Below are 10,242 nucleotides of genomic sequence, written 5' to 3'. Positions count from 1 at the left end.
CTTAGTCAAATTTGAGTCTGTAGAAGAGAAAATAAATTCTATGTATGTTCCCTCTGACATACTGTCCTTCAGGATCAAACCTTCAAGTCCTAGTTCCAGCCTCTAGAATCTCCATTTCCAAATTGGATTTTGAAATTGAGTGCAACAAGAAGATGCACTTTGTATTGCTCTTAATTCCCCTTGATATGACTTCCTGAGCTTGCTGGTAGAAAAAATCACCACTTTTCCCAGTTCTGTAGGAGAATTATGCTAAGACTTTCCTCATCTTCTCTTGTGTCAGTTACCCTGCCTGAGAACTGGCTTGGTTAGATGGAACTATCATTGTTTTTAGCTTCCAGATCCCTCAAGACTTGTGTCCTTTTCCTTTTAATGCTGAAAATGTCCATGATCGTATGGGGCTATGCTCTCTGTGTTCCTTCCTGGCTCAGAAACGTTTCAATTTCTGGGATTCCTTTTTAATGGTACATCATACAGATGCATCCCCAGGAAAAATCATCTATCCTTCCTCACAAGTAGGACCCAGGGCAGGATAATGGCTACCATAGACACTATTGCAATGACAGTTAACAGAATCATTACTCAAAAATGGCAGCAATATGAGCAGAAAGAGCTTCATAATGGGGATGCTTCTGAGAGGTTGGCTAGACTCTGTCTGGGCAGGACACTGTCCTTCTCTCCTAGGGCATTCCATGTCAACTAATGATAAAGATCTGGGATTCTCACACCAGACTGGGCAGCAGGTCCATAGGGAATTAAGGGGTCTGGTCAAGTACTCTTGTCTGACCCTGAGAAGTAACCCAAAGAGAATGGGGAATAGTTAGAGAGTTTGTATGTCCCAAGGCATCCAGAGAGGGCAGGTTATACAGGCCCATCGGGATTGCCAAGATCTGGGGACTCTTCTCTGATGACAAAAAAGGCTTGCAGAAGGTCTTTTACTGAGGAAAGTAACAGTGGCAGACAAGACAGATTGATTATAGTACTTTGTATCTATCCATCCCCTTTGAAACAGGTACTTTATGAGGCAGTCACAGCAGAAGATATGGTCACAGCTCAGTGTCCAAATGGTTCCCTTGGGGTTCCACAACTTCTCATAGCATACAGGACACTTATTGCCCACATTGTCCTTGCTCTCTTTTTCTGACATGGTAGCTCCAGCAATATATAAGCTCTGCTTTCTATGCTTCTCTTAAGTCCTGTATTTGCAGAATAAATTTTCTGTTTAGTTCTGCAACAATTAGTTTGCAACAGTTTTTCAATAGAGATGATTGAAAGTCCCTTACTTCATTGAAGATCCATCTCCTTCCCTGAAAAATGATGCTCAGTCTCATTGGGTAGTTAATTCTTGGGTGTAACCACAGATTCTTTGCCTTTGGCAATATTCCAGACTTTCGCATGCTTTTTTTGTGTAGAAGCTGCCAGTTTCTGGGTAATCCTGACTGTTGCTCCTTAATATTTTAATTGTTTTTGTTTGGCAATATTTTTTCCTTAAGATTGTAGTTCTAGAGTTTTGCAACAATATTTCTTGGGGTTTTCTTTGTAGGATCTCTTTCTGAAGGTGATCAATGGATTCTTTCAATGACTACTTCCCTTTCTGTTTCTAGAATATCGAGCAGTTTTCCTTCATGATCTCTAGAAGAATGCTAGACAGTTTAAAATATCTCAAATCAATAGCTTCATTTTTGAGAGGTCAATGATTTGTATGTATCCTATTTGATCTTCCTTCTTGTATAAAACTTCAGCCAAGTTTAGAAAGCATGGAATGATTATTTGAATAGATTTAGGGAAAACATCTTTGAGACCCTTAACTTTGACACATTTCCTTGTAGCTGAAGCCTTTTTTTTTTTTTTTTTAGCAAAACAGAATTTCCTTTACATCAGTGAGTCTTTTCTGTGACCTCATGCCAGATCAGTGAACAAAAGGCTCTTTATTTGGTCATGGCTTCAGGTAGCACAATAATCTTTAAATTTTCTCTTCTGGATCTATTTTCCAAGTTGGCTGTTATTCCATTGAGATATTTTACATTTTCTTCCATTTTTCCATTTAGTTTATTTGACTGATCCTTGATATTTCATAAGCCATTAACTTCCATTTGCCCAGTTCTAGTTTTTAATGTGTGATTTTCTTCAGTTAACTTTTGTATCTCTTTTTCCATTTGGTTAATTCTACTTTTGAAGGTGTTGTTTTCTTCAGTGGATTTTTTTTTTTGCATTTGGCCAATTGTATTTTTTAAGGAATTGCCTTATTTTTCCAAGGTGTTGACTCTCTTTTGCATGCCTTTCATTTCTTTTCCCAATTTCTCTTCTACTCTTCTTATTTGTCCTTTAGATTTCTTTTTTTTTTTCTTTATTTAATAGCCTTTTATTTACAGGATATATGCATGGGTAACTTTACAGCATTAACAATTGCCAAACCTCCTGTTCCAATTTTTCACCTCTTACCCCCCCACCCCCTCCCCTAGATGGCAGGATGACCAGTAGATGTTAAATAGATTAAAATATAAATTAGATACACAATAAGTATACATGACCAAAACGTTATTTTGCTGTACAAAAAGAATCAGACTCTGAAATATTGTACAATTAGCTTGTGAAGGAAATCAAAAATGCAGGTGTGCATAAATATAGGGATTGGGAATTCAATGTAATGGTTTTTAGTCATCTCCCAGAGTTCTTTTTCTGGGCGTAGCTGGTTCAGTTCATTACTGCTCCATTGGAAATGATTTGGTTGATCTCGTTGCTGAGGATGGCCTGGTCCATTAGAACTGGTCATCATATAGTATTGTTGTTGAAGTATATAATGATCTCCTGGTCCTGCTCATTTCACTCAGCCTTTACATTTCTTATGATCTTTTCCAAGAAGCCTCTTTGGGCTTGAGACCAATTCATATTACTCTTTGAGATTTCCTCTGTGAACATTTTGTCCTCATCTGAGTTGGTATTTTAATCTTTCCTGTCACCATAATAGCTTCCTGTGATAAAGGTTCTTTTCTGTTTCTTGTTCATTTTCTTTCCTTTTCTCTTGGTATTTCCTCTTTTTTTTTAACTTTTAGGGTCAAGCTTTGCTCCAGAGATAAAGAGGGCACTGTCCCAAGCTTTCTATGCAGCTCTGTGCCTTGGCTTTGAGCACAAGGGCCCCTTATGATTGCAGGTGGTAGCTTTATCCACTCTTTCCAGAAAACAACCTAGTTTCCTAAATTTTGCCTTCTGAGTTGGAATTGGAGTTTGCCCTACTGGTTTGCCCTGCTACTAAGCCAACTAAGTTGCTCTTCTGCTGTGATTAAGATCTTCTCATTGGTTTCCCCAGACTCTCTCTGAGCTGGGCTGAACACACCTTTAACCCCAGTGAGACTGACCTTTCTTGAAGTTTTTGCAATTTATCTTTACCTGGAGAGTAGTTTCATTCTGTCAGACTCTCTTCAGAGGCTTGGTTTCCTTGATTTTTTGACAAATCCCTTTTCTCTTTGTTATGATCTCTTTGGGATAGAGACTCAACAAAGATATTGCTGGATCAAAGGATATGCACAGTTTGATAGCCCTTTGGGCATTGTTCCAAATTGCTCTCCAGAATGGTTGAATAGGTTCACAACTCCACTAATAATGTGTTAATGTCCCAGTTTTCTCACATCTACTCCAACAAAATTATAGAATTTTAAAGAACATGAAATATAATTTATTCTGTTTCCTCTACTTAGAAAAACAGCAAACTAAAGCTCAGAATGCAAAAATAATTTTTTAAAGGACACTCTGTTGGTTAAAAGATTTGATGGGCCATCCACAGATGCTAATAGATTGCATTTTTCTGGGACAAAGCTTCAGTGGTCTAGTACCAGTTAAAGATCTAAAGAAAAACACAGGATATATGCAGGAAGCAAAGCAGTACACTTTGGCCAGAGCACAGAATACATAGAAGAGGGGAATAAGTCCATGGCTATTAAAACAGCCTAATGTCAGATTGTGAAGAACTTTGAATGCCATACACTTTAAACTTTTTGAGTGCTACACACTTTAATCTTTGGTAGGGTAATGGAAATTTACTGAAGATTTTTGGGTGAAGGGGTGAAATGACAAAAAAAATAAGTTGTATAATGTTCTCTCTCCTTTTTTCCTAAAACTCAGGGTAAAGATCAGAAAGATGTAAGGAGCCTAACATAGTACTTGAAAATCTTCCCTGAACATATTGACCTGTGCCTTAGGGGAACAAGAAAGAAGAATATAAAATCTTCCATATTACCTCAGGTAAATGTGAAATCAGCTGCCGCAAATGTCTTAAAAATAGTTTGTGTGATTTCTCCTTTGCCCCTATAACATCCTTCCATGCTTATACTTATTTCTACAAGTGCCTTGACATCCCATTCCTTATATGCTTTAAATGATAGATTTCTTGAAGGCTACCATTGTGTAATTTTTCATTTTTATATCTTCAACATTTACCTATGTGATAGCTTATGTATAGTCGTTCAGTTCTGCAGATCCTCCTAATGAAAAACTAAGGAAAAACAAAGATTTCTATTGACTAATTCATGCATTAATCATTAACTTCTGTTTTTCTTTAGATCTTATCACTAAACTTTTCAAAGTGAAAGAGGAGCATGATTCTTGTCCTATAGCTGCCCAGGAAAGTAAGAATAGGATCCAGAATTAACTATTCACAATAGATTGTCTGCATCAGAAATGGAATGATATGTTAATTTTTATGCTTATGATTCTCTAGGATTTTTGGCTAAGCTATGATTCAGTCTGAATCCCTTCTTCTCTGGAAAGGAACATTGCTTTAAATCTCCCTAGGACTATTATTATCTAAGACCAATGGCAAGAAAGCAAGTTGTTCTCTCTCTTTTTCAAGTACTGTTATCTACAGTCAGAAGTTGGTAAACGTTTAACAGCTAGCTCTCTGGGGTGGGGGAAATGCAGTGCCACATTTTAAATTTAATCTACATTTTAAACATTTTACTCATCAATTTTTTGATTATTTATTTTCAAAAAAAACATAAATCAAACACTGGCTTGTAACATTTGCCTATTTCCAAGATGTATTCAAGATAAATATTTAATAGTTGGTTATTGTGAGATGGTATGAGTGGAATCTAGTCCATCCCTGTCTACAGTGATTTTTTTGCCTACAAGATCCAAATTTTAGGCCTAAATCTGCTGTCAGAATCTGACAAATGAAATGCATTCCATACCATGAAAGTCTGGGATGAAGCTATATAGGACATCAGAATACTATTACAGTGTAATATGCCATTTAATTTACAAGTCCTCAGTAATTTCTCTCAGTATAATATTCTGAAGAATATCACTACAAGAAGAATTTTCTTCTTCTACTTAAAGAATTCATATTCACATTCTCTCTGAAACATTTCTATGTCCTGTAAGATCAAATATTCAATCCATTTCACTATGTTATGTTTGTAGCATTATCCTCCATTGTTAACACATCTTATATTGTACTTATTTTCTATGGTAACAAGCTTGTTATATCTATGTGAACAGTTTTATTCTTCTGACTTCTTTTTAGCTTAAATTCTTTTGTACTGAATTTGTAAGAATTCAAGCTTTTAAAAAAATTTAGCCCTTGTTAGATGTATTCCATTTCTTACCAAAATGCAGAATTAAAAAAAAATAACTAAAATCCAGAATTCTAAATAATATTCATAGGCACCATCTTTCTTAGTCATCTATTGACTTTTTAGTTTTATTTTTCTTTTTTTCATCCCATGCCTTTGATTGGCACTGCTAATGAAAATACTACCTGTATTCTCTAAGGTCTTCAGTGTTTTGCCTAAGACTTCATAAATCTTAACAGTACCAAGAAGTCTAAAGGAATTATCAGATGTAGGAGGAGTTGTCAAGTCTGAACATTCTCAAAAAGTTTTCAAACTTTTTTTTCAGGACAAGAATTGGAAGGCTATAGAAAGTGCTTAACTACATGGTAAAAATTAATTTGAATTTAGCATAATAGATTAGAAATGATTGACTATTTGCAAGGAAGTCATAGCAGAATAAACTGTGTACTCAGAACCATTGATTATATTTTTATTCATTGCTGAGATGTGAAGTTCACTGCTTGGTAATTTTGCCTTTTTTTTTTTTTTTTGGTTAAATTCAAAGCATCTGTATTTTGTTTTTATACCTGCCTTCCCCAAAGAAAAGTAATGTTAAAGGCCTAGCCAGCAATGGATAAGGGCAGAGATTATAATTAACACCAAACTAAATGAAATGATAGACATAAAAGTAGAGACTCTATGTAATGACAATAGTTCTAATAATCTATTTATAGAATCTGTTGATTCTAGAAAATGGGAAATAGATAAAAGTAAAGACATTAACTTTGATTATTCACATTTCTTAGAGAAGTTTCACATGGAAAGGCAAAGAATATAAGATCCAACTATATTTATTTTTTTGTTGGTTGCAGAAAAAAATAAACTTTGTATGTAAAACAGATTTAAAAGCTTTTCTCCAGCAATGTCTTCTATTCAAAGGAAAAGATCATATAAGATTCAATGATATGTGTGACTATAAAGATAATTACCAGATTTATGTGGACAATTTCATCTTTCTATCTTCTTCTTTTCACTTAAAATTTTTCTTTATTGGGTTCACAAAAATTGAAGCATCTTCTCCCCCTCCCCCAGTTTCCTCATCAGTATGATCCAAGATAAGAAGCAAGAAAGTATATTGTCATCAAAATGTTTAAATTATTATCACAGAGTATGTTCTATGGAAAGGTCAGATAGGAAGTAGTAGAACGGTCTTCCAAATGTTACCTGACATGAGACAGATACCACCAAATCAGACCACACCACAAGGATTTTCCAAAAAAAAGACTTCCCTTACAATTCCCATGAAGGGGGAAGAGAATAAAAAGTAGATAAAGAATGCATATCACTAGAGTATGATGCTAAGTTGGATTGGCAAACCATTGATTTAGAAAAGCAGTATATGTATTTTGGGCCGGCATTGTAAATTGGGGTGGGAAGAAAGAGTAAAATTAAAGGTACTGGGCATTTGGACACACTTTTTAAAGTCCATGGTCAGGAGGAAGGTCAAGAAAAAACGGATATCAGGCCAGGCTGGGGCTTTCTCAAAAAAATTAAACATTCAAGAGAGCAACATCAGATTTAAACCTGGGGTTGATTAGGGTTACCTTCTGGGTATCTAATGAGTATTTATTTATAGAGGCCTCTTTTCAAAAGAGAATGGATGCTGAATTCTGAAAGGTCTGTCTTCTAAAGATATAGATAGGGGTATGATCGTCTCTCCATTATTAAAAAAATACATTATTCTAGAAAATCATTGATTGGATTTATAAAACTGTCATTTATTTGATTAATAGTCCTAAACTCATCTAATGTCCCTTTGTTTTTTGTTTGTTTGTTTTTTCATTTACAATCTTCTCCTTTAGACTCTCTGGATTGGATATAGTCTTTGATGTTGTTCACTGTTTTTTCTTTCTACTTCTAGTACTTATATCTAGCTCCCTTCTCCTGGACACAGTTGCTTATAAATAATAGTACATCACTTTCTCATTGGTTTATCAGCTTTGAACAATCAGTCCATAAGAAGCTGAAAGTAGAGTGACTATGTGGTATTGTGGAAAATCCACAGAATTTGGAGTACCAAAATTCCAACATTTATTTAGTGTCTGTTATGTACAATGTACAATGTTAGAAATTTTGTGATTATAAGGAAGGAAACAATCCTAATTTGCCACAAAATATATTTTAATTTTTAGTTTAATTAAGTATTAAATTATATCATAAAATTTTTAACTAATAATATAAATATAAAACCTAAAGTCATTAACTATTTATCTGTATCTTATTTATATCATTCATAATATTTGACATATTTTAAATAATATGAAATAATACAGAATTTTGCTGAAATACTGAAGGAGCCAGCATATAAAGCTTAAAAGAAGGAAGATTTTGACTAAGCATTAAAAAAGAAAAACTAGCAATTCAAGCTATATCTACAAAAGTATAGTAGGCTGAATGACCAAATTTTTCAGGCAGAGGATTAATGATTTGGCTAAAATAACCTTTGAGATTTCTTCTTAATTTAATTCTAAATTTCTTATCTAATTTGAACCTCACAATAATCATGTGAGTGACACTGGCCTCCTTGCTGTTCCTGGCATATAAAACTCCATCTCTGGACTCTAGTGCATTTTCATTGGCTGTTTTCCATGATTGGAAAGCTACTCATCTCTGCCTCCTGGCTTCCCTAAGCTTCTTTCAAGGATCAGCTAAAATCCCATCTTCTAAAAGAAACCTTTCCCTGTCCTTTTTATTCTTAGTTTGTTTCCTCAGAGATTCCTGCCTTCCACTCCAGCCCTCATTTATTCTATCTTATTTGTACATAGTTGTTTGCAGGTTCTCTCTTCCCTTAGCCTATGAGCTGCTTGAGAGAAGGGATTTTTTAAAATTATTGGCTAGGGAATTTTTGAACTTTATAGCACTTAGCATAATGTCCTGCCTATGATAAGTGTTTAATAAATATTAGTTAACTGAATACTTATACTCATTTTCTAGGTTAGGTACATAAAGATTGCATGCCCAAAGTAACATTTCTAGCAAATAGCAGAAATGAGATTCAAACCCAAGCCCAGTGTTACATTCTATTAAACTAGAGTGGCTTTTTGTATAAGTAACTAATCTTTCCTGGTAATTAAAACAAACCAAAAAGGCATTTAAAAAAGCAAAAATACATTAAGATATGAGGGGTCCTACCCAGAGCATTGATGCAGGTAAATTCATAGACAAAGGAATAGGAAGGGGATTTAAGAGTAGTGACCATAAGAACACACCTAAGCTAAATAGTTAAGATGTGTTATTAGTGCTTACAGACCTAATCTGCTGATATATGCTTTCGATTTCCTGAAGCTGAAATATCTTCTAGTCTTATCCAACTGCCCTTGCCTGACTCCTCAAGCCATTACTCATCTTTTAAGTTTGGGAGTGGTAGCAGCTTGTGAAACCTGGAGGAAACAGACTCTTAGTCTTGTTTTGCTTTATTGTGCATCGAATGACTCATAGTTTTTGCATCATTTATTAAAAACTATGTGAACTTGTAAGTCTCCCAGCTGGCTGATCTTACTTACCTTGATTCAAGCTGCATTTCCAAATGGTTGGTGAGCAATCTTTAGGCAAAAAAGGTGACTAAGCTGCAAAACACCCCAGGATAGGGCAGGACCCTAAGTGAGTTTTGTCTCTTAATTCTCCTGCTGGTAGAAAATAAAGCTTGGTACTAACGGTGTCTTTCTTGTAAATTAAAAAGTGACCTTGAGTTATCTACTTACATCCATCTATACCCTCCTATCCTCATTACCCTCTGCCTGCCCACCGACAGTAGCATAGCCCTTACCTCTTGCATCCTGGAGCTAAAATGAGAAAATATCCTCCTGAGTGTTGTGAAGGAGGATATAGTGGGAGGAGAGCTAAGGAAGTCCAGGGACAGGAGATTTGTGCTCAAATTCCATTTCTGCAACTAGCTGGCTTTAGTTACTTTTGAGTAAAGTACTTCTGCTCTATGAGACTCATCTTTCTCATCTGTCAAATGGGGATAATAGTACATGGAGAGAGTGCATTGAAAATACCTTATCATTTCCTATTAATATGACATTGGGCAAATATGCATTTTCTATGCTTGGGCTTTACTTTCTTTTTTAAAAGGAGGGAGATGAGCAGAGTAGGCTTAGGTCACCTTGAATGTTCAACACAGTTCTTAGGTTCTATAATTTTTGCACTGTATTCCACCTTTAATAATCTATGTTTTATTAAACTTCTTAGGGATTGTTTTGAGGAGAAACTGAGATAGATAGATAGAACGAATATACAAATACAAGTGTTCAGTAGCCATAAAGTAATGTAGAAGTGAATTATCTGCTTGGAATCTGTAATTGTTGGGAAATAAAAATGAATTCTTATCATTTGTGGTTATTGAAAAAAATGCACTCTCCCTTGGGTTGTCCCTAAAGAAAGTATGTTACTGAACATTTTCTATACTGCCAAATAGGTCTGAAATTTTGGAGAATATAAGCTTTTGATCTGAATATAAGATATAGTTTCTCTTTTCCTTCTTATCCCTTTATGAGTATGTTTTGTCTTCTTTTTTTTAGGGTATACATTTTCTTTTTTAAATATCTCATTTTAAATGTGAAATATATTAAAGGGAAACCTACCTCCCTTAATATTTTAAAGTACATATCTATAGATTTAGACACATTGCATTAAG

The 10,242-nt window shown here is 34.8% G+C and overlaps 1 pseudogene; it reads right to left on the bottom strand.

Moving 5' to 3' along the window:
- Positions 1–492: 492 nt before the first annotated feature.
- LOC116420995 lies at positions 493–1,144 on the bottom strand (annotated as a pseudogene).
- Between the last annotated feature and the right edge of the window lie 9,098 nt (positions 1,145–10,242).

Source organism: Sarcophilus harrisii, chromosome 2 (assembly GCF_902635505.1).
Source record: "Sarcophilus harrisii chromosome 2, mSarHar1.11, whole genome shotgun sequence".
NCBI classification, from domain to species: Eukaryota; Metazoa; Chordata; class Mammalia; order Dasyuromorphia; family Dasyuridae; genus Sarcophilus; species Sarcophilus harrisii.
Note: the sequence above shows the minus strand (reverse complement) of the source record. Positions and strands in the feature narration are given on the sequence as shown.